Here is a 25757-nt window from a genome sequence, read left to right as displayed (position 1 = left end):
ATTTGGAACTGTTTTGGAAAGCTGTTGATAGAGGCGGCATATTAGAAAACGCTCCTATTGGTCATTCTGGAGTGCATCGTACAATCGACCTATTTGGTCGTTTAATTATGAGGATGTGTTGGATGTTTTCCACCATGGATTAAACCAGGTGGTTTTTTGTTTCCCTCCCACTCTCTGTCTTTTTGTCTATCCATCTGTCTGTCTGAGGATCATCTAACTGTCAAACGGCCCAGTTTCAACAAGCAGCAGCCTGTAATCTGTGCAAATTATATTCTCTATTCACAAACCGATTAGATATGTAATCTGTTGAATCATGATGACAGAAGCAATCACATTACTGCTATCTATTGCCTCTGAAATTGTTCCCAGAGATCAAAGCATTCTTTAACCTAAAAAAAATGGCACAGATTCATACAGTATTTTAATGGATTCTAACACAGTTTGCTTAAGGTTAAGCGACGATCCATTTTTATTTAATTTGTTTTCCCCCCCTTTCAACAACTCTATGCCCCATTTTTGACAACCCATTACTTTTAAAATGAGTCATCATTTGCTTGGTGCAATGAATAGCTTCACCTCAGGCTTTGTATTAGCCTTAAGGAGAGGGACATTTAATTTAAATGTGTGAAGATATCATATATTTTATACTAATGTGAAATCAAACATCATTATAGACATGTAGGTTCTGCTTTATACAAGCATCTGTCTTCAAAGTTCAGGTAATGGGGCTCATTGCCATAAACATAATTGCATTTTTGGTGATTTAATTAAAACTCTCTTCTTTAAATTAAAGAAATAATGTCAAGTGTGAATAATAACTCCCTCATAATCCCACTAGTATTCTGCAAATTCTATATTAACCAGAAATAATACTGGAGGCAAACAGCAGGCACAGAAATGAATATTATGGTGCCAAAATTTAATTACAAGCAACATGTGCACCCTCTGTTTGACTGGCAGCTCGACTATACCTGAAGTTCCAAGAAAGGGAGCATTATGTCTGAAATTACTGATAAGGCAATGGTATTATTTTTAAGGCACAAAGGAAGAGAAACCCTGAACATATTCAGGAGCATGCAGAGAGCTGCTGCTGCTCTCACTGCTGAGGCCTGTTGCAGGTGTTTGGTTCTCATCCTGTTGGAACCACCTGTTCATGTTTGATATGCAGATATTAAAGGTGTTCCTGGGTCAAAGATTCAGCTACTTTTAATGCATAGTAAGTGCACTGTCTCACTCTGGTTTTTAATTCCAATCCCAATCATGATTTCAGAGTCAATCCTCACTCTGAGGTTGATGCCACAGATAATGAGCTAGTTTTTTTTTTCTATAGAGATATACAGTACTTAAGTGCGTACACATATTTTACTGCACAAGTTTAGTTTTGTTTGTGTTTCATCTGATGGCCTTGCAGCATCCCCACAGCATGGGGATTTGCATTCAAACTGTGTAACGCAACAGTTAAGGGTTTGCATTTTCTGTCACTTTCACTTCAGACAGACAACATGTTCATGCACGTTAGATAACTAAAATATATTTTGGCCTCTCATTATCTTGAGCCCACACCTCTTCTTACGCTTGTCCAATGAAGGCTCACTACAAATTACCTGAAGTCAAGGTTGTTGCAGGGAGAAAGACAAGAGAGGACTGAATCAGGATTATAGGCTCCTGTAGGTTCATGTTTATCATATTAAGGTAGGATTTTGGTGAAATTTCAAGTCATCTACCACTTCTCCTCTTTATGATAAATTAACTCCAGCAAGATGAGGGAAATATTGCTTTAGATATGAAAAAAGATTGACTGCAGGATTTACATTTACATCCTCTGGAGACCATGAATATAGGTACAAACTTCCATGGCAGTCCGTCCCATAGTTGCTGAGATATTTCAGTCTGGACCAAAGCAGTTGAACGACCGACAGACTGACATGGCCGTCCTTAGAGCCGCACTGCTCGCACGGCAGCAAAAAGAAAAGGCTACTGACGATTCGGTCACCTAATTAATATCTGCATCATATGACCAATGAATGTTGATAGAATGATGTGACATGTGCTGTCCACTCTGACTATAAATCATTCATGTTGTTGGCACAGGTCTATAATTCAGGCCCAGTGTGTACAGACATTGGACATTGGGGGTCTGGTAAACTCAGCACATTTAAATGATCTGGTCTCCATTCACCCAGTCAGTACCATCTCCTGTAATGATCAGTTATAATGTTAATCACCTTCAGTTTTTTTTCAGTGCTTTTATCATCTTTTGGAGTATTTGCTATCTATTCATTCCTCATCTTAGCTGTTTTTCAAAGTAGTTATTTTGAAGTAGGGGCTGTTTAAATAGTGCATAGTAGTCACAGTAAGAAAAGAAAGTATTCTGTAAAAAATCAAGTTAATTTTTCTGTTTAATTTAACTTGCCTCCAGCTGTCAGAGGAGTCTTGCTTTGGTTTGGATTGACTGGGTTGTGAATGCCAGATGGTGGGATTTCACATAACTGCAAATAACATTGGCAATTGGTTGAAGCTTTTATGTGGGAAAGAAAAACATGGAAATCGGAGAAGCCGACAACTTGAATAAAACGCCCCCTCCCGCCTCATCTGGGTTTTTGTGGTGTTCCAGTATGCACAAGTTAATATAAAATGCTAAAGAGAATGTCTTTCATATGATAACAGTATATAGCTTGGCAGTGTTTGGATACAACAAAGTGTTTCATTGGTTTCTTTTTCAGTGATTCGCTACCTTTACTAGCTGAATTTGTTTTCTGTTTCATTTCAAGCAAACAAGCCTTCATTCTAGCAACAGAAGAAAAAAGGGTTTAATTGTGGTGCCTGCATATAAAACTGGTCACATGTAACACTGATGGGATGAAAATTCAAAAGTGAGAGTTATGTAGTTAATTTAAATATCATTCCAGGTGTGAAAAGCCTAATCAAGTACAGTATGTTGCACTGTCAAATAATTATTTTTTGACAATTTATGTGAGTGCTAGTCTTTGTATGGCTTGGTTGCCCAATAAGTATCCAAATAAACTTGCATTAAAATTATAAACTGTCATATGATAGTGAGCATAAAGTCTGCATTTACTGTAGGAACTCAAAATTATCGTGATGGGATGGAGGGTTGAACCATAAGTTATAAGTAATAAGTACTGCAATAAGTACTGTCTGTACACCCTTAACTTGACTTAAAAATACTGCCACACCCTACCCAAAGTGTTAAATGTTAAATAAGAATAAAGAGCTACAAATTGCAAAAAAAAAAAAAAAAAAAAAGTGTGTTCTCTGCACTATAGCAAAGCAAATTTTCAATGAATCAAAATTGTTTGGTAAAAATTTGCCCAACTGGGTGAATGTAGCACAGATGCAATACTGGGTTAACTATATCCAGTAGCCATGGGTAGAAAACCATTGGGTCACCAATCAAACTCAAGCCAATAGGTTGTTTTGACCCAGTGTTAGTGTTATTTTTTTATATTATTGTTGGGTTATTTACCCAAACTTTATGATATAATTATAAATTGTGTACTCTAGCTCCTTTTAAACTTACATGGCACTGTGTGTTACTGATTGATAAATGTGTATCTTTTGCAGTTTCAAATGTTCATATTTTCATTCATACTGTCGTATTTTGTATAACTAACAATAGATTTGTGACAGTGTGAAGGAAAAGGTAAACTTGTTGTGACACTGGGTCAGAATTATATTTAGATTAGGTAAATAGCCCAACTTTAATACATAAAATAACGATAACACCAGGTAAAAACAACTCATTGTCTTGGGTCTGATTGGTTTTGGCTCGGTGATTTTTAGTGTGCATTTATGTAACTATTAACTATATTACAGGAAAGGCTGAAATAGAATACAACCTAACACAAACCCTAACCCTAACCCTAACCCTAACCCTATATCTGGGATGAGGAAAAAATGCTTTTACAGTACCTTAATTCATTCGAACCGAGTGGAAACAAACTCAAGGAGTAGTGTTTTAAGAGTCGCTACACAGCTTTAACATAAGCACAAAATATCCCTGACCTGTTGTAAAAATGAGTTCTTGAGCTACAGTGAAAACACAGCCGGACAGAGAGAGAAGCAGAACACTGGGCTCTACATCACACCATGCGACCCGGGTTTCACTGCCAGGATAATCTGGAGAAGAAGGCCTGGGCACAGCTGCTGCCTCAGCCCCATGAGGGTCTCGCGTCTCCCGGCTTGAGCCACCGTCCAGCCTCCTACACAGCCTCTCTATGAAACTGTCAGCTTGAATGACGGAGGAGAAATGAGTTTGGTTGGGATGGTGGACAGCAAATATGAAGTCTAAATATGAAGCTCTGTGTTTCTCATTGTTCCAGTTTCTGTAGCCTTTTCTGTAGTTTTTCCTCTTAAGCCGTCATACTGACTCAAGTTTTATGTTTCTCTCTCCTCTCTGCCTGCGTGAAGGGAAGGAGGATGAGGGCAGAGCAGGCAAAGCACATATGGAGGTCCAGGTCAAGATAACCACACCTGATCTGTCTTGAACTGAGCTCTGCCCACACTGCAGAACACACACTCACACAGCATTTTAATGGCTCCCCGCCTAGCTCAATGGATGGGCTACCATTATTACAATTGTACTATGTATGACTCACCGATCCTTATGGAGCGACTGTGTAAAATTGCTCCCTGAGAGGAGTTGGGGGAGCAAAAAAAGGGAATGTCTGAGGAGACGATAACGCCTGAAAAGAAATCAATTTGAAAATATTACTCGTAATCTGTTTCCCGTAAAGATATGTGACAGAGACGTGCATGAATAGAATGGAGTGATGATAAAATGAATTATTCACAAGCATACTCATGAACACATGTATACAACCAAGAGGTAAAATTAAGGAATGCAGGGTACATGAACACCTGATTGTTCAGTGTTATCATGACCAAGGTGGGATAGACAAAGAGCTTATTTATTACACAGCAATCACCACTGAGGTATTATAGCCCTGATGGCAGAGGGGAGAAAATGAACACTTAGCCAAAGCCGATAAAGGGACATTACAACTGGGTGTGTCATGGCCCTGTAACAGTGTCTGCCAAGAGGGCAGACATCCATCACTGCACAGTGTCCTGAATGGAGAAGGGCGGGTGGGAGCTTCGCAACTTCATCCATCATCCAACTTTTTAATGTTTATTTTAAGTCACAGTGAGGCCAAAACATTTGAATGAGTTGTTTTAAATATTTTAGCTTCTTAATGTTCTGTGCAGGATTTCCTTACTGTTGGCAATGTGGCTGGATATCAAACATCAGTACTTCTTTGGTACAGACTGAAATGTACTGAAATAGTCAGTGAATGTCTGGCCAGATATGTTATCTTTTTTACTAACTATTTGATTAGATTGTTCCTGATTTCAATCACAATTTTTTGCCAATTTTAGACAGTGTTGTTCTAGGGCATCGCTCGAGGGATTGCAGTGGCAGTCAGTCCTCCACTTTGGTCCAGACTGAAATATCTCAACAACTACCAGATGGATTGCCATGAAAATTTCTACAGACATTCATGGTCTCCAGAGGATGAATCCTACTGGTGATTCCCTGGCTTTTCCTCAAGTGCCAACATGAAGTTTGGATTTTTGTTTTTAAGTGAAATGTCTTAACTGTTGGATGGATTTCTATGAATGTTCAGACATTCATGTCTTTGGTGACCCTCTGACTTTTCATCTAATCCAATCATCAAGTCAAAATGTTAATTTCACCAATTTGGACAAGTTTGGTTTTGACCAAATACCTGCAAAACTAATGACATTCCCATCAGCCTCAGCTGTAGTTTGTGTTTCGTGCTAATTGAGCATGTTTGTTTATTGCTAGCATGGCTGTAGACTATTTGTCTTATTAGACAACATTTCATGTATGAGAACTTACTGTATGTTAAATAAAAAAACTTTTTTGAACACATATATATTTATAATTCTCTTTTTTTGTTTTGTTTCAAGAGGGGGTGTTTTTGTTTGTTTTGTAATGTATTCAACTGTTAGTTTTCTTGAATCTCCACTAGGGTTTTGTTGTTGCTGTCCTCTTTTGCATGACTTAATAAATAAAGCAGCAGAGGGAGATTTTGGGCATGAAGTGGTCAGCCCTACTTTGGATTGCTCTACTGGTGTTGCTCCACTTTGAGAGGTCCCCAGTCATCTTCGTGATGTGAGCAGTGTGTTAATCTCTCTCTCCCCGACTCCCTCTATCTTTTTCCTGGCTGCGAGGAGCAGAGTCGAGCTTTGGAAATAGATCACATCAGAAGGGACGCTTGGCTCCTGATGATGGGCACCGTGTTTGTTTCATACATGCATGATGAGTAGCTCAGCTCTCGGCGGGGGCAACCAGTTACGTATGGCATAATGCTGCTGCTCGTGGTCAATGTGTTGCCTAGTCACAGCTCCCCCTGGGAGAAAAGACACGCTGTGCCTCATACTTTTTCTATTTGATATAGCAGTGTGTATTCTGATGTGTTCACGTGTGTTTACTGGTGCGAGAGACAAGCATGTGATCTGAACACGGGCTCATACAGAGCGCTGAATTGTTTCAGAATCTTAAGAAAATGAAAGGTTGTGTATGAGTGTGTGTCGCTGTTTTTGTGCACAATTTGTAATTACCTGTATATATACTGTAGATGCATTCGATTTTTAGGGCTGCAACTAATAATTATTGTCATTATCAATCTATCGATTATTATCTCTACCATCATTTAGTTAATAAAACGTCAAAAAATAGAGAAAAATGCCAGTCACACTTTCACAGAGCCTTATGTGGCATCAAATTGTTTGCTTGGAATGGCAAACAATCCAAAACCCAAACATATTCAAATTGCAACAATATAAAACAGAGAAACGCAGAAAATTTTGAAGAAGCTAAACTTAAATGATAATCAATTATCAAAATAGTTGCTGATTATTTTTCCTGGCTATTAACTAATTGATTAATTAACTAATCATTTCAGCTCTAATGTTTTGTTTTGCACACATGAACACAATATTTGCATATGTGTGTAGCACAGGAGGTATTAGAGGTGTTAGATGGCCTTGAGTTTTCACAACGTCTTATGATTAATAGTGACACACCTGGTGGAGATATATAGAATAGGAGTTTGTGCATGTAATGAAATTGTAAAGTGTAATCCGAGAGACACCAAATCTCATAACTCATGGTGCAGACGGCAGAGAATGCTCAGGGTCAGCTCAGCGTGAGAAAACCTGCCACAGATGGGACTGTGGAGGAGGGATTAGTTTGTATCATTTTTTAATATCTCCGGCATGGCTTGTAATGCATTAATTCAGACATGCATTGAATTTATTGGAGAACTAAGGCAGGGTGAGAGGGAAAAAAAGACATAGGTAACCCAGCTAGAGTGGTGACCCCTTTCATAAGCCTCAGTATGCACTGAACCTCAGCAATCACTATCTTAATATATAAGAGATCTTGCGGAAATCTGCTGGACATACAAGAATCTCCGGGATTTGATGTGTTTTTTTTTATAAAGACGATATGTATTCTTGTTTGTCCTTTCAGGATTTCAGGAGCTACACGTGATGCATTATTGAGATGAAAGCAACACAGTATGCTCGTACAAGCTGTTATTTTTTTTGGATTTGTTTCCTGCAGACTGTTTTTCCATGTAAAAACTTTCTTTATATATTGTTTCCTGGACCTAAGCTTAATGGAGGGTGGTCAGGAGAATTCAGTAGAGAAGCGAGCACTCCACAGATCCATTTGGTCACAGATCCCTCGCACCTCTCTCAGTCTATTTCTCTGTCTTTCTCCCTCACTGTCTTTCATCTTACACCTCTCTCACCCACCACCTGTCCGTCAAAACCTTCACAATCGAGCCTCTATCTTTCACTCCATCACCCCATTTCTCCTCCTGCATGCTCCTTCCACTTCCTCCTCTCCCCTGCTCCCTCACTTTGATACTGGTCATGCCCGGCCCACAACTACTTTGCCAGTGTGCCTGATTAAAATGTAGCCCTAGAAGAAATAAAATATGTGAGGAGAATTTCATAGTTTCAGCTTCCAGCTTCTTGTACTCCGATAGCGTCTGCAGGAGCATGCTGGTGGAGACTGGTGGTTTGTGTTTTATTTTTTCCTTTTTCCTCTCTTGGTGGTTTCTGGCTCCAGTCACCATGTTTCTCTCTGGGTGTTTCTGGATCAAGACATGGCAGTTCTCACTGCTGAATTATATAAAATCTTTGCTTGGTTTTTAGTTAATTAGCCCGCGCAAAGAAGAAGCAGGGGGGATGGAGAGATTGATGGCAAGAGAGAAGGAATGGTGTGTGCGCAGGCGGCGAGGGTAGACTTTCCCTCCTTTAACTTGGTCCAAGTTGGCCCAAAGGAGGTTACTGGGGAGGGAGTCTAGGTCAGGGCTGAAGAGGGAGAGGAGTGCAGAGCAAACTGAACTTGAGGCTGTGTGGGTGCATCAGAAAACCATCTCACATCTTAACTGCCCTCACATTGGCAAATTTCATTATACTCCTCATGCAGAGCTTAACTGTCAGCATGTGTGAGAGGACCCTGACATGTATTTTACCAATTTATGCTTTTGATGTTATTACAGATTCTGAACAAAGGAATTATCTGTTGAAGGGCTGTCCACAGTTTGTGTGGAAGTCACCAATATGTGAGTAGCCTCGCACAACCAGCCCGCAGATTTTGTTCACTCACTGTGGTCTGATAAACCTGGTTTTATATCAGCATGTGTTAGCGGTATCATCAGTGAGTATGGACCCCACTAACCCTATCTTTAAATAATGTATAAATAACTGACCATCTGAATGTGGGATTCTCATTTCAAAACAAAACAAAACAAAACAAAAAAAACAGTGTGCTCTTTACATTTAAAACAACACTTTTCAAAAGCGTTCTCCGACAAGTGACCTTTCGTGGTCATGCATATAATAACTGAAGGTCCTGTGGTGAGATTGTTCATTCGATTGCTGTTTTCAAGGTGAAGAATGAAATTTGAATCTCAACTTTTAACCCAATGTGGACAAGATGTCCTTAAAGTGCTCCGAAAAATTGAAATTTGATCATCCATGACAGCTGGACAAATTCCATCTTCTGAAGCTCATGCGATATGACTGAAAGCTCCAGAACAGTAACTTAAAGGACCTTGGGTTGAGATTGTTTTGTCACTTTCATCAAGTTGTTCTTTTAAACCATGACCACAATCTTTCCTTGACCGTAACTAAGGTAAGTGGTTGAGTTGGGTACATAAACCTGACCAAACCTTAACCATAAGTGGCACATCAGAAAACATTCACATAGTTTTTGTAACAGTTATTGAGTTTATTTTGGAAGGCAGTGACAATGTCATACTGCTGATATAGAGGCCAGATCAGAAAATGCTCATATGGACTGTTTTCGAAGCAAATGACAAAAGACCTAATTTATCATTTTTGGTACAAGGATTTGTTGGTTTTGCTTTTGCTTTACTTGGATAAATCTGTGTTGATTCAAATATAGGCAATGCAGTGGCTGGGTTGTGTTTACATTTGATTTAGATCTGCAATGCCTATTAATATTCAGAAGTTGGAAGGGGACAAGTGGTGCTGAGTTGAAATTCAAAATACAGCACTACATATCACCATAATCTAAACCACTTGTCATAGTTCATCCAATTAGTCCAGGTTCCAGAATCAATTTCCCAGAGACTGTTTTCAGGATTCAAGATCATTTCATGGCAAAAATGAAGCTTGTGAGATTAACGCTGATATTGAAAGAATAACGTGATCTGAATTGGTGATTGATAAAAATCACGATGCCCTCATTTATAAAAAATAACTTAAAATAATGATCCTTTTCCTTTTAAACCTTTATTTAACACTGGAACTAGCTAATTAACAACAAACAACTCAATACTTTTTTCCAGTGGATAAAAGTTCAAATTATGATGCAAATTCAAACTCTGGCCTTAATAAAGATAATTGAAACTGCAATCCTTGTCACTCACTCTGAACACAGCTGGATCATGTACACATATCCAAAAAAACCCTGCTTTTTCTCTATTTGCCGTGGTCAGAAAACCGCAGATGTAACCGGTTTTTCTGAAGCCTCCGTTCACTTTGCTCACCAGATGACACCCTCCCCTCGGCAAATACTTGGACCAGACCCCAACCTGCATGTAGCGACATGACCAGTCGCTGACAGTGACATAATGTGGCACCTAGAGAAACAGACAGGGAGAGAATGAGGGGTAGGAGGTGACAGACAGGGAGACAGACGCAGAAACAGACACATATGTTCCACCAGTGTGAGGCTGGACATCTCACTGCAGAGAGCTGTGTATCTATATGCTCAGCTGAAAGGAGTGTGAACAATGTAATGCAGCATAAACAAGGAGGGCAACAGCAGCACAGTTTGAATCCCTGAAGGATTGACCGGGGAATGCTGATCTTACTCTTCTTCCTCTCCTTATGACTTTGGGCAGAGAAGTTGGCAGCAGTATAACCTTAAACTTTCAGTGCAAGTCTGCTGTAGTGAAATGTGTTGCATGACCGACTGCATGTAGCTCAACTAACTACTGTTCAGGCAGTGAAAAGAAAAATTCTTGAATGAATCAAGTTAATGTGCGTATTCTGTGATCCAGATGATCCCTCCTGTACACAGTATGACTTTCCATTTTCCCCTTTTTTTGTAACAAACTCTACAGTTAAAACCATGGCGTCTTATTTTTTTGATGTTTACTGGATTTGAAGTCCATCTGATATTAAATTCTGTAAGCGTTTATTCTGCTACAGAGTACAAATCTGCTTCTCTGAATTGTATGCCCTGTGCTCTTTGTCTGAGAAAAATCTGTACCTGAAAGGGAGAAATTTATATTTTATATTTTTGGTTTCATAGTGGCATCCTGGTCTGTTCTGTGAGAATGCTGTTGTTTCTTTTCTATGTAGACAGAAATTATTTGAATAAAACCAAACAAATAATTTTATTATTAGCCATGGTCCACTGACTTCCTTCATGACATTCATAAGACAAATAGCAAGACCGGGTAGGTTAAGAAAAAAACTTAAAATCCCATTCAGGTAAATTACCCAAAGCAATGTAAAGATAATGAAATATGCATGATGATGATGTCAGACCACAAACACTTTTTTGATGCTGATTAACAGCCACACAACACAGAAAGGACCAGACTTTGAACCATAACCCACAATAGCTTTCCAGCTGATTCTCCTTCACCCAGTCCCTAGCATCACAGGCACGGGACTCAGAATCAAGTTTGTGCATCAGGACATACTTGTCTGCAAGAGCAACGGCCTCAGCAGCAGTTTTGACTTCATGCTCATTAATATAGGTAGCAGCATTGCTCGGCAGAGAATTTTTGAACTTCTCCAAAACCATTGCATTGCACAAATCAGCAAATGTTTTAACTTCCAAAGCCGAACACCACTGATTAAAGTGAGTTACCAACTCCCTGGCAAAATCCATATGCGTCTGCTTACTTGACCTTTCCCACGTTCTAAATTTCTGCCTGTAGGCTTCTGGCACCAACTCATACACTTTTAACACAGCAGCTTTGACTGCAGTTTAACTCTGGCTGTAACTCACAGGAAGGGAAGCATAAGCTTCTTGAGCCGTACCAGTTAAGACGCATTGCAATAGCAATGTACGCTCAGAATCAGGCCACCCTCTACTGTCAGCCACACATTCAAATAGCAAAAAGAAGGTGTCAGGATCTCTTTCACAAAACTTTGGCACCAGACGCAAATTACCAGCCACATCAAAACATGGAGGAGACTCTCGAGACACAGAGGAATCATTAGAACCTGAGCCCACTGCCATCTTACTATCTCAAATCAAAGTCAATTTATACTCTTCCAGCTTGAGCTTTTTCATCTCTGTCGCCTGCTTCAATTTTTCAAGAGCCAATTTCTCCCTTTCTGTTTGTTGCTGAAACTGCAACAAAAGTAGTTCTTTCTGCTGCACAAAAGTTAAACCGCTGTTTAAACCAGAAACAGACAGACCAACAAGCTTAGGAGCAGCTCCATTAGAATGCCCCTCACCTTTGAAAACACCCTCATCAAAAAAATTAGCTTTCAAAATTGCTTGTATGTTATCTTTTAAGCGTCTATCGCCAGCATCCATTTCAAAATGGTCAGCAGTATTCAACAACTGCTCCTTACTATTGTGATCCAAAACCTCCTCTGCTGGGGCCTTCAAAAAAACCCTCAATACACGCCATGACAATAGAACAACACCTAGGCAATAGAAGCATATTATGTACAGTCCTGTGCTAGTCTTACGCACTAGCACAGGACTGCACAGACCATCAAATGCACATAACAGAATGCACCAATAGCCCAATGGAGCGGTGAGGCAACCAGATAACTGGTGACCCCTTTGTAGCCAAGAATGTGCCCATTAGACTACCGTTCTAAGCACGTTTAATAGTACAAATTCCCCCCAGTGAATTCCAAAGGGTAACCGTTCTACAGCCTAATCAGGGTGTAAGCTCTGACAACCTACTTTGAATATGCACCTGACAGCCGGTACTACCTGCTATGAGCCTCAGAAATCACTGGAGTACATGCAATCTGGTGAAACAAGCTAACCTCTCCTTTACTCAAACACCCACAGCTAACATTCCAAATATCAACACAACAAAACAAGACACTAGAGAATTATACTTACATGTAACCAATTATACTGGTTTAGAGTGACTCCCCCGTAGTGCACTTCTACAACCTCATTCACAAAATACTGCAAACTCTGGATGTGGTACCAGTGCAGCAGAGACCAATACCACTTTTTATGCACAAAGACCGTGAGAGAGAAAAACCGCGCTAGTACAACTCACTAAAAACACTGCAAACAATGAAGTCTACTTGCCGTAAGAGGTAACAAATTTAACCAAACCAAGCAAAATTACCACTACACCTCCAAAAACTGTTAAGACGAGCCCTCATTTGTCACAGCCAGGCTCTAAATTGACTTGGCTCTAGACGGTGGCAAAAAAAGGGAAGTCACACGGGTATTCCATATATTAAAGTAAAGTAGTAAAGTAGTAACAAATTGGTAGGGTGAGTCTGTAAGATCATTAATGTAGGGGGTGGATGAGTGAGTGTTTGCTGTATAGGTGTTGTAGGGTGGAACAAAAGAGGAATAACTAAACAATGCAGGAGTGTGTGGGGGGGAGAGAAGAGAGAATCTGAACTGGCAGCTTCACATCTGGGCCCAGCGGGACACACCTGGGCCCGGAGTGCCCCATCCTGCTAATCAGCCTGCCCTCAGGTACCTGGCCTTGCAAACAGAGCACAGCAGCAGCAAGCAAAGCAGAGGGGCCATCACAGTTAGTATGGCGGCTACGTCAGAGAAACAACTGTCCAGTCAGAGTACAGTATGTAAATTACCTGCTCAAAGAAACACACCCACAGAGCTACAGATTCAACTGTAGACGCCGGAGACTTTACATTTCTTTGTATCTATGTGTGTGAACACACTGTTACAAGCATGGAGATGTCTTTTGCTGCTTCTTGGCGTGTTGAACGAGCAAACAAAACCAAAAACACATCCACTGGAAGAAAAAGTACAATGCTAACATCAGATTGCACTTTACAAATTGTTTTTTTAGTTGTGACACATTGAACATCTTAAAAGCTTATCTGCCAATGTCAGCATCGGTCAGTTTAGATGCTAAATCCTGTGTCTCTTTTACTTCAAGACCAAAAACGTAAGTTGCAGTTACCAGCGCTAGTTTGCAATTGTTAGTTTGTTTACATTATGTCTCCGTGCTCCTCATGGTTTAGCTGTCAGTCCTGGCCCGCCCACCTCAGGCTTCTGCCTGAAGGCTAAAAGAGCATTTCAGATATTTTTTAAAAATTCCTTTAACTATTCTTTATTCATCCAAGTGGTTGCTAGTCTTCCTTGGGTCCATTTGTTACTTTCACTAATACAATAAATTTGAAAGTCACTTGGACATTGATTTTTTACTGCAAAAAGGAAGGACTTAAGTGGTTTCAGTTGAGCTTTAAGATGACATTCTTATAACATAGACTGGTCACTGCTTTGTTTTTGCCCTCCATTCTGTCTTTCACAACTCTTCAATATTATCCTATGAACCTTTTTGTTTTCTAGGTATTCATTTCCTTGACAATGTTTTTTTTCTCTCACTTTTTGTAGTTGGATGTTTCTTGCAGTTGAGATAAGGAGGCCAGTGTGATCTCATGTCTTAGTACATCAGACAGCAGAGTATTGAGAGGCCAGCGTCGTGTCCTGATGGCCTGCTGAGCCACATAAATCAAACACATGCACACACAAGGACAGAAAGAAAGAGATTAAAAAGATATTTGTGAAAGATTGACTACTCTGTTGCCTTGTAAAATAGAACTGCCAAAGGCTAAAAAAAAAACTAAAAAAAAAACATACTACTGTATATACGTACCCGTACAGCAGTCTGTTATCAAAAATCCCTGTTTAGACCTTGAATGAGTAAACCCTCGTTTCAAGAGCGACACACACCCAGAATTTATGGCGTAGTCTACAAGCTGACCATCATTCTTGCGATCAACTTAAGGACTTAACCTTAGAGTAATATCAAAAAATGATGTGTCTACAAATTTTGCTCCTACATCATTGTGTGCCTCAAGGTTTATCACATCTTACAAAATCTCATCAGGCAAAGCAATTTGTATTTAACTGGATGTGCATTATTTGGAGATTGCCACATCCACTAAATAGAGATTAAAATGAGATTTACAAATGAATGTTGCTGATAAATGTTTTTTGTAATTTTCCCCGACGTTTAATCCACAAGGTCAGTACTCCCCACAAGCCCCCCTGACTCACCCATATCAATTCTGTAATTCACATTCCTCCCCCACCATTTTTTTTTTGTTTTTGCATTTCATATCAGATACACTACCTGCTACACTTCTTATTAACTACACAACATGGATTACACAAGGCTTTGAAATTTAATGTTTGTTTCAATAATATGTGTGTTTCAGACCACATTAATATTTGTGTATCCCTCCTACCCATAATACTGCTGCACCTTAACATCTCCGGTTTCTTTATGCACGTTGCCTCGACAATGATTTCTATTTTGGTAAAAACTGATTTTCATCTGTGATAACAAATGTTCCTCGTTGAGATATTAACCCACCGTCCCATTTTCATTTACCACGTCTGATGTAGCAAAGATTAGATTCTGTTGCCAAATGGTTTAGTTAATGATTTCATTTGTGTTCTTCATTGAGATATCAAACCCCGGTGTCGCCTTTACATTCACATTTCCAGTTTGTAGAGATTACATTCTGTTGCCAAATCATTTCATACTTGTTTTATAGATCATACCGAATGTCATGTTAGATGTCAATCCTTTAAGTCTCAGATGTTGTCTGTCTATATGCACATGCAGTAGAGGATTTGTGCTAAACTCCTGTTCCCACTGCAGTAAATGTTCATATTTTATTTCTTTCTGATTTTAGGCACCAGAAAATACTGGAAAATTATGTGGCAAACAGATAATTGCATGACATAACTTTACAGTGCAATGTTTGCAATGCTGTTTGCAAAACATGCAAAACAAGCCCTTTATTAAGTCAGTGAAGTGATTTTTATGCTGGAGTCAAGCGTAAGACATGAGAACGTCAGTGATGTGTCATCTATAATTTAGTCTTTAAAGCTGTGATCTAAGAGTTTAAATAAACTTTTTCTCAAGGGATTGTACTCCTTCATAAAGCTACGTTTGTGCTTGGGTACTTTTTTAGCTACATTTGTTTGATTTTGTTGGATTTCTTTAAGCGATATTATATTATTAAATTTGCAATTTATGGTTTTTAGCAAAAAGCCATTATATTTAGGTTTTGCAAATTAGCAATAGTCTATCTATAATGCTTTGGGACTTAATTAAATAATGAATTCATCACTTTTTTGTTGCGGATTTGCCATCTACTGTGGTTTAAGAACATGTGAGAAAAGATGTCATGCAGTTCTCAGTAAGGGTTGGTGTAAAACGGAGCTTGTCACAAGTGGATTCACAAAGATTATGCAGTGGCTGGATAAGCTGGCAATTTTATTTGTGAAATGTGTCACCAATTTAAATTCAGCTCAGTGCTGTTTTTCTTTCTCGTTTCTAGTTAGTTTTGTTAATGTTATGTTCTGTGAGCCCTCTGAAAGGGTCATAGAGGAATGAAGTGATTTTTCTCAGGCTAAGAGAACCCAGAAACCCATTTCCCATTGGCTGGACAAAGAACCTTTCCAAAATGGAAAGTGCTATTTTCCATAGAATATTGTTCCTAGGGGCATGACGGTCATGCTGAAACCATTTGTAGGATAAAGGAGAAAATGATGTACTGAAATATATTAAAGGTAAACCTTTGATGGTTTCAGTACATAATTTTGGCTCGGTCGTTATAGGTTATGTTGGAGTAGTAAAAGAGGAAATCTACTTGTTTTCCCTGTCGACTGTTCTTTCTGTGTTGTTATGAACTAAAATAGCAAAAAACAAAGCAAAAGCTGTTATTTTACAGCATAAGTGTTGTGTGTAGCGAATGCAGAACCACTTAGGAGGAGGCTCGGCCAATCACACAGAACCATAGTTTTGAAATGGAGAAACAGCCAATCAGTTTGGATACAGATTTATCAGTTTCTTGTCAACATCAAAGGGAAATGTGGAGGTGGTGCAGTACTAGCAGAGGTCACTGTAGAATAAAAATCCACCCTGAATTTTATTTGGCAGAATTCTTCAAATGTTATTTTGGGATGATAAATGCAGCAACTTGCACAAACAATACATTAAGTTTTCGCTACACTTTTAAAGTAAATTGACTTGGTGTGGATTAGTAATAATTACAGCACTTTTCGAGAAGGCTCAGTTTCAGTTTAGTTTCCAATTACCAGCTAATTGGGATTGTTCAGGGGTGCCTGTGAGCAGCTTTACCAAAGGCCACAAACAAATTTGTAAAGAGTGGGCTGCTGGCCTTATTGCCTTGAGGTTGTATTGGCAAAGCTAACTCAGTGTGTTTAGACTGTTGTGTTTGTGGGTTAATTGTTCCCTTGAGACCAAGCCAACCGAGACGATCTGAAGAACTCTGTCATCCTTCCTTGTCATTCTGAGGCCGCTGGAAAGGGTGATAGATAAGAACTGTGTGAGGAAAATGACTGTATATCACTGTGGAGAAGGCGTGATGACTCTATGAAGGCATGAGAATGTGATAGATTCATATATTTGGGGTTAAAGGGGGAGAGAGAACATTGTGGCCTTCATTCGTCATTATATGTAATTATATAAGTGTAACTTATATGTAACTTTTTGTTTTAACCAGTGGAAAGTAACTGGGTACATCTAATCCAGGAAAATTCTGAGGTACTTGTAAGAAATAGTAACCAGGACATTGTTTCTGAAAAGATATTTGGTGGTGCTCCCAGCACACCAAACAAAAGCTCGATTACATTGCTGTAATAGGAGAAATCTCAGCAGCAGAAATCTCAAAACCTGAGCAAATAAAACCAAAATTAACTAGGGAAACATGGTTTGATTGATTTTGGTGAACTGACACTTTAATTAAATGCCAACATATCATATCACATTTCCAACTGTCCATTAATGTAACAGAGTTAACATAATGGGTGGTTTGTAGATTTTTGCGACAAAAATGAGCATGATTCATAGTGTGAATCTCCCTTTTCCTTTTTCCAGGTTTGGTGCAGTATGAGCAGAAATCAGATTGCTAGAAGTTAGTGTTTGCTTTGCTGAAAGCTTCAGAGTGCAAGATGCATAATGTCATTACTGATTCAGTCAGCAGAGGGGGTTGTCAGGAAGGAAGAGGAGGAGGAGGAGGAGGGTGCAAAATAAAATAAAACAATCTCAGCTAAAATTAAAAAATGCCACAAAATGAAATAAAGATGAGTGCTCCACTGAGCCACAGACTGAATATAAAAGACAATCCTGTGAAATATACATGGCTGGTTGGAGTGTTGAGCAGAATGCTAAGCTCTAAACTCTACCTGTAACCCACAATACAGGCCCTGATCCAGAGCCTGTTGATCATCTCAGAACATTTGGGGATCAAATCAACCGCTGTGATCAGACCAATGGAGCTGTTTCCTGCTCACCTAGGCAACAACAGACAGGAAGACATAGAAGGGAAGAGACCATCTCCCATATTTAATAAGATTTGGTGTTATTTTTTCCTGTCTGTAATGCCTTTATTATTGCAGATTGGCTTAGCGGTGAAAGGTATTGATTGTGAGTCAGAGCCCCAACTGAGACTGAAGAGAAAGAAACAGAGATGGAGAGATGGAGGGTGTGGGCTGTTACCAGCAGGTGATTTGTATGTGTTTAAAAAAACACGTTTTTTCCCCATCACGCAAGGATTTGTTTTTGTTTTTTTTCCCAGCATACTTTACTCAAATGAGTGGGGTGCATTTATTTATTTGAATAAATCAAAGCAGTTGTATTTCAGTCTCTGACATGGGCCTTTTTTTCAGAGAGATTTTTGCAACAAGACCTATTGTGTAGAGATAATATAACAGCAACAATGGGTATATGGTGTGTATACTTGCATGTAGCAACATGGCCAGTGAATGCTAGAAAAACACACATATACATGTAGTATCATCTAGAAGAGACAGCCTGAATAAAAGAGAACATCATTTTTTTATTTTTGCTCATTTGAGTATGAAATAACAGAGAGACATTAAATACATGTTCCATATTGATTTGGGAGTTAAGATAATGTTCATAATTTAATGGTGCTTAATTATGTCCTATTGCTTATTCAATCCCACTTAAGCCAACATGTTCTACAGTAGGATATTTAATTGTTTTGCTGTCTCCAGCAAACCCTGACTAAAAATAATGACTTGGAGAAGCATGAAAGAAAAGATATATGGAGATGATGAGTGAATGATTGTGTTCATGTTCCTATTCTTAGCCTTGCAGTGGGGAAGCAGGGCTAATGATGCTTCCTGACCTTAATGCTTAACACTCAAGGTCAGCCCACCACTGATGCATTGTGGGCAAGGTGTCCTGGACCGCAGAGGAACACGGCAGATTGAGCTTGTTGTTGTTTGCTGTGACTTTGCTCCAGAATTTATCACTGTTCTCCCTGAAAGAATAAAAGATACAATCACAAAACAAGCAATTTATTCAGCAGTGCAGCTCAGAGGGAACTACCGGCACTTGTTCTATGAGTTACAAACCCAATCTTTAACTTTCTTCAAATTATGCACTGGCAATTTCACACTAATGCTAATGGGAAAATAATGCAAGAGAGACAAAAGATTTAGGATTTTCAAAGAGACAGAGGAAGTTGTGATTGAGCTACCCTGCTAGCTTTACTAATAGTTCATCTCTACCTTTTAGAGTTAGGAACATTTCCTCCAAGTATATCAGAATCAACATTATTATGCCATGTATGTTTACACGTATAAGGAATTTGAATCTGGCTTCTAGTGGCTGTTGATGTACTCACAACAAAGTTCAGGAGATGCACGTGGACGTACAGCCAAAACAAGGACAACAAAGCAGAACAAGTGAACACAGGTGAACACAAGTAGGTGAAAAAAAATAGATACATATATATATAAAACAACAAATGGACAACAGCATACAGTGTCTGTATATAGGTAAAACTATTTTTGTAAATTGTAAAGAGGATAAAAGTAATGCAGAGGTGGGTAAGAGGGCAAGGAATGCTGAAATAAATATTGAATGGATAAATATTGTATGGGTCTTGTCCAATAGAGACAAAACCTGAGTATGCAAATTACGCCCTTTAATCTTAATTAATTAATGAGAAACAGGTTGTGTTTGCAAACCAACGCACCATCCTTAAGTGTTTTTCTCACCTGTTTTGAAAGAGCAAAAATAGCTGAAAGAGACGATATGGAAAAAGTAGAAAAAGAAAAGAGAAAAGAAAACAGAATGAGAAGTCAATGCAGAGGAAGGTGCAACTGGGAGGAAGGCTAAATGTTTACTAGAGGGAGGGAGAGTCAGCCTGTCTCTCTAGCTTGGATCATTAATTTGTGTTCTAATTAGCAGGAATGCCACAGTTGGAATGTGACGCCTGCGTAAGGACGAGGAGTGGGCGAGTGTGTGTGCGCGTATGTGCGTATGTGTGTGTGTGTCCTGTGTCTGTGACCTGCCCTGGCTCCAAGTCTCCTGGCTTGTTAGAAATGACAGATTGACGCTCTCCTGCACCCCCCACCCACCAGGCCCACCCCAGTCCCCTACCCAACCTACCCATCTGCTCTGGAAACTCGCCAGATCTTTAAACCCGTCTTGTGTTTACGCCGTGTGGGCGTTTGTGTGCGTGCGTGTCAGTCAGTTCAGTTTTGTCATTGTAGAGCTGGCTGGACCAGTGGGGAGCTCAAGAAAATTCTAGTCATGTTTTTATTGCATCTATCTTTTTTTTTTTTTTGCTATTGTGAATGCCAAGGCCAAGCTCGTTTTGTTGATATAAGCTTTTTTTGCCTTTTAAGCACAGTGTCCAAACTGTGGCTCTGCTACACAGAACATGATGCCATTGACATCTTTCAGTAAATCAAGTTTGTTTGGTCAAGATGCCTTGGATTCAAACCCGCCAGCTGAGGGAAACTATGAATTCTTGTTAAGATTCCCACCCGCTAACCATCAAAACAGATCTGTGTAAGAGCTGGAACTGACTTCATAGGTCGCTGTTCATTTCCTGTGTTTTTTCACCCATTGTGGATAAACTGTTTCAGCCAAGCTTTTCATCAGCTGTCCCCTGATTTTTAAAGACCCAGACGGTGCAGTGAGCCTTTGCCTCCCCAGGGCCTGAAAACATTCATTTAGATAGTGCCAATATCCAATCTTCCAATACGTTTCTTCTGGACATATCTTTAAGGAAAAAACGAAGGAGAGAAATGTATTAGTGTTGATATCCTTTGGTCAGTGACATCACATTTATAAAGGCCGTGTGTGTTTGTGTGGATGGAAATGTGTGTGTGTGTGTGTGTGTGTGTGTGTGTGTGTGTGTGTGTGTGTGTGTGTGTGTGTATGTGTGTGTGTGTTTACTGAAGCTATTCCAGTAAAGCCTCTAGCCCAGGGACAGAGGAGAGCTGCCCCACACGGTAATTGAACCACAGATCCTGCTGGACCATTAGTCACGAGTCTTGGTCTGTCCAGAGCCTTTTATCGCTGTTGAATCAACACAAGCAGTGTGAATGAGTGCAGGTCAGTAATACGAACACACAGCTATCATACTGTAGCAGTGCCATATATTCCTTTATACAAATCTTCTGCTACAGGTTCTCTGTACCTGAGAAAAACTGCTCGAGGCTTTTTGTTTGCAGAAGTCACAAAAAAAAACAGGGTTGGGCAACATGATGATAATGTGAGATGATAGCAAATTATCCACACCAAGAAATGTATTTATTATTTAAATCTATTTTACAAGATCTTGGTACATGGTGACATGGCTTCACAGAAGTGATACAGGGCAAGAGGAGTGGTCAGATAAACAGAGAGATTTTAAACAAACTCCCAGTTAAGTTAAATGTACTTCAAAAGCAAAAGGAAGGCAAACAAAGATATCACTCAAACTGTCTGTCATAAACATCCATCACAGTTCACAGACAGACTGAGCGATTATTACTAAAGTGTGCTCACTTGTGGTTTGACCTCTTTGACCCCTTGTGGTCCTTTACTTCTCTGATCATCACACTGCTTGTTCTTTTGTAGCCATGTTACCATGTTCCCCAATCTCAGCAGTACAGCTAGGCCACCATATATCAATCGATATATTGGCTGATATTAGCTTATTACGGGTGTATTTGTACCAGCATATACGTTGTCCAATAAGTAACAAGAAATTACAGTATAGACATGCTGTTGTGTTTGAGGTGTATTTCTCAACTGCAAAATGTCCTGCTCAGTAGATCACAGACACAACTCTATAATAACCTAATTTAAGGGACCGTTGAAATAAAACAAAATGTTTTAATCTGTTTATGTAAAAAAAAAAGAAGAAAAAAACACTATCAGCCAATATGTTATTATCCATTTAAAAACTAAAAACTTCAAACATCAATATCAGCCTCAAAAATCCATCATTGGTCGGTTATTCTCAGCAGTTAACATTATAATTAAAGTGTAATCGTAATCGATAGAAACAAAAGACAAAGCAACAAAAAAAAAAAACCACTCAAGCTGTAATAAACACCACAAATCATCATCATATTATTATCTTATTATCTCTGGTTGTGTTTGGCCATCGCAGCCAGTGCTCCAAATCAATAGTATAGATTATTATGACAAATTTTTTCACTGTCATCAAGAAATTTAGGTATTAAATTGTTAGATTTTTCACTGGTTTCCCAGAAACAGACATTACCATCTAGTTATATCTAGTTATTTTGTCTTTAAACATTTTATCTTTTAATTTACAAACAAGTTTATTAATTGTGATTTATATCAACATGAATTACCAGTGTTACCATCCCTATAAAAACACATTACAACTTTGTGATGATTCGGTCTTATTCTACAAAATTTGAAGCTTCAGCATTAACACCAGTTATGTGTCTCTGTAGCGTGCACAGATGTGTGGGCATCTGCAGTCAAGAATGATGTCTATGTGTGTGTGCACATCTGGGTGTTGACAGTGACCAAGCGATCAGCCACTGGGCATCGCCCTGCAGGTGAGATGACCTGAGCTGGTACAGAGAGCGAGCGAGAGGAAAGAGGAATACCGCTGTCCTCAGTAATGTTTTGGGCCTGATGGAAAGACAGCGGGCAGGCAGACTGGCAGCCCAGAGAGATATAGGCCTACTTACACCAGTGGATGGTATGACACAAATAACTGCAGTGGACACAATTGTCTGTGGAAAGACAATCCTGTGTTTCTCATTTCTGTTCATATCTAGTTTGATATTGGGTCTTGGAGTGTGAAACCAAGTCGAATGATGGAAGAGTACGGTCTCTGGAGGAGGGTGAGCAAAGAGGAAAGAGAGAGAGGGAGTGTGTGAATGAATGTTTCGGACAGTTCTGGATGAGCGGAGACACTGACAGCTTCTCTCTCTTTTTGTCTTTCTCTCTCTCTCTTGTCTCCCTCTCAAAATATCATTACTGCTCTATTCAACTCCTCTTCATCTCCAGAGAGGATTTTCTATGAAGTCCAGTACACACTAAGCAGTCGTTGGATTGATTAGGTTTCTCTCTACAGTATACACCCGCCCCCATCTTGCAGCTCGTCCTGAGGAACAGAATGAGAGCAGGGCCGCTGGTCAGCACTCTGGTTTTCTGCGTCCAGATGGTGGATGTGAAAGATCCCAGTTAGGGGTCCCAATGCTGTGTCCTTGAAGCCGGATAGTGATTTATACACTGGCAAAGGCATCCAAAAGGCAGGAGAGGAGAAAACTTGTTATACATTGTGTGCTCGATTTGTGTATGTTTATGTATTGTCTGCCTCTTGTGACGTGTCATTTCTAAATTCTTTTCATGTGATTAATACAACAGAAAAGAGACATTATGGAGCTAATCTAATAATACTCCAGGAACCTTGTCGCTTCAGCCTCAGAAGCAGGTGTGTTTTTTTGTGTGTGTGCATAACCTTGAAGTGAACAGGGGAATGTCGCCGTGCCCTGCTGCCAGCGTCTCTCAGGGGTTTTATTCATTTGCACCTCCCACTGTTTTCTCTCCAATTAACTCTGCAACCAGCCCCGGTGAAGACAGTCCGCCCCAAGTCGGTGAGCCATGTATCCCCTCGCAGGTTTGAGCTTTGCCCCCACTCAGCCCCACTCAGCTTCGGCCCTGAAAGCATGGAGAGCATCCTTCACAGCAGGGGAGGAGCAGACATGGAAATGCTTAGTCTTTTCATCTTTGTCTAATTATCCTATTACATCCCAAAAGCCGACTGACTCTCAATCCAGGGAGAGAAACTGGGAGGCTCTGTCTCTGGCAGCAAAATGAAAGGAAAGTGGGGAGGAGGGAAATATGCTTGGAATTAAGCATGAGAGATGAAAGAAATTAAGGATGGAAGTATCAGGAGCTAACTATAATTTTGGTCATGTAGTCATGGATGGATGGATGGATGGATGGAGGGAAATAACGTAAAGAAGCCTGGAAAGATGATGGTATCATGGCAGAAAGGGATGCAGGGATGGAGGAAGTTTAGGATGAAAAAAGGAAGGATGGAGACATGGAAAGACACAAGAAAATAGGAATTAAGCAAATACAGATTGAGAAATTAGGAGTTTAATGAAGGGAGGATGGAGGGAAGGTGAAAGGATGTGGGATGGAAGAAATTTACCAGGAAAAGAAGAAAGTGTCCAAAAATGTGTAATTATAGACATGGATAATTGAAAGGATGACAACTGGAACAGCAGATGAGAGGAGGAGCTATAGGAAGGAAGGATGGGGAGATCTGAAAAAGAAAGGAGAGAAAGAGTGCAGCTAGGAAGTGTCAGGAGCTAGTCTTAACACTAGTCATGCAGTCATGGCTGGTTGCGTGGGTGGATGAATGGAAGGATGCAGGAAAAGAAAGAAGGAGGAAAATAAAGGAAGGACTTAGGGAGAGATGAGGAATGACAGGGGGAGGGATGGGAGGAATGGATTTAAGGATGAGGTCTGGAAGATATTTAAGGAATAGAGAAGGAAGGAAGTCTTAGATGCTATGAATAATTCTGGTTGTATAGTCGCGGATGGTTGGATGGATGGGTGGATGGATGGATGGATGGATGGATGGAGAAAAGGAAGGGAGGAAGTTTAGAGAAATACTGTGTTACAGATGAATTAAGGAAGAAATAATCAGGAGCTACACATAATTCCTGTCATGTCGTAGTCAAGGGTGGATGGAAGAATGGACAAATGGAAGAAAAGAGGGAAGAAATAAAGGAAGGAGGGAAATGGAGGGATGGAGGATGGATGAGACATGGAGGGAAGTGTCGGGAGCTTGTCATAATTTTTCATATGTCAAAGTCATGGATGGGTGGATGGATTGATGGAAGGATGGAGGAATGGAACAAAGGACGAAAAGAAAGAGAAGGAATTGAGGGATGGAAGGAAGAAGCATGTTCTCATTCTATCCATGAATGGATGGATGGTTGAAAGGATAAGCAATTAAACAAGAAAAAGAAAAAAAGAAAGAGAAATTCTTGAAGCCATATACTTGAAAGCAAACAGGAAAATGTAAAAACTGTGATAACCAAGTAAATGCTGTGTAATACACAAAAGCACACAGGGCAAAGCACAAGACACAAACAAAGCCAGACTGAAATGAAATGGAATGAGTTGCAGGCAGCGCGACTGCAGGTGGCTGCAAAAATGGGAAGCGAATGGAAGGAAAAAGAGCAGGTCTTTATTATGGTGAGTAACTTTGACATGCTCGCATTGCGCCCAGTGCCAGTCCATCCGTCATCCAGCTCTCCTACTGATGAGCACTGGAAACAAATCTGAGGAAGCCGGTCTTTATTTTGCCGCCTGGGTGACTTGTCGGAGTCGTCACAGGCCCATGTGTCCCTGTATCCCTCCCCAACTGACGTCTCCCAGGCTCAGTTTCACCCGCTGGGAATCTCTGCCTCTCTTCTCCCTCCTTCTCTTCATCTCGTCTATTCATTATGCAGATAGGTTGTTTTTTTTTCTTTCCCCCACACCAGTCCCTTGTGTTTATTTGATTCTTTATTTATCTCAAATGTTTCTGCTGTTTATCTGTTTGCGGCGTGTGTGTATATGCGCTTGATAAGTTGTGAAACACAGAGGGCATCAATCACTGTCAGTTAGCTGCTCAACACGTCACTCATGTTGCCAGAGCCTGAGCAACCTGCACCACCTCCGAACCTT

The 25757-nt window shown here is 39.9% G+C and overlaps 1 protein-coding gene across 3 annotated transcripts in view; it reads left to right on the top strand.

Annotated features, from left to right (window-relative positions):
* Positions 1 to 25757, top strand: part of LOC122980918 (neurexophilin-4) — a 57389-nt gene that overhangs the window by 19005 nt on the left and 12627 nt on the right. Inside the window, exon 1 of one of the 3 annotated variants that reach the window (XM_044349360.1) lies at positions 21001 to 21152. The exons of the other annotated variants lie outside the window; for them this stretch is intronic. The gene's annotated coding sequence lies outside the window, so the exon portion shown is untranslated. Of the gene's footprint in view, positions 1 to 21000; positions 21153 to 25757 lie in introns of those variants that run through there. 3 annotated transcript variants of the gene reach the window in all.

Source organism: Thunnus albacares, chromosome 4, assembly GCF_914725855.1.
Source record: "Thunnus albacares chromosome 4, fThuAlb1.1, whole genome shotgun sequence".
Classification (NCBI taxonomy): Eukaryota; Metazoa; Chordata; class Actinopteri; order Scombriformes; family Scombridae; genus Thunnus; species Thunnus albacares.
The sequence above is the reverse complement of the archived record's forward strand: the minus strand, read 5'-3'. Positions and strand labels throughout refer to the sequence as shown.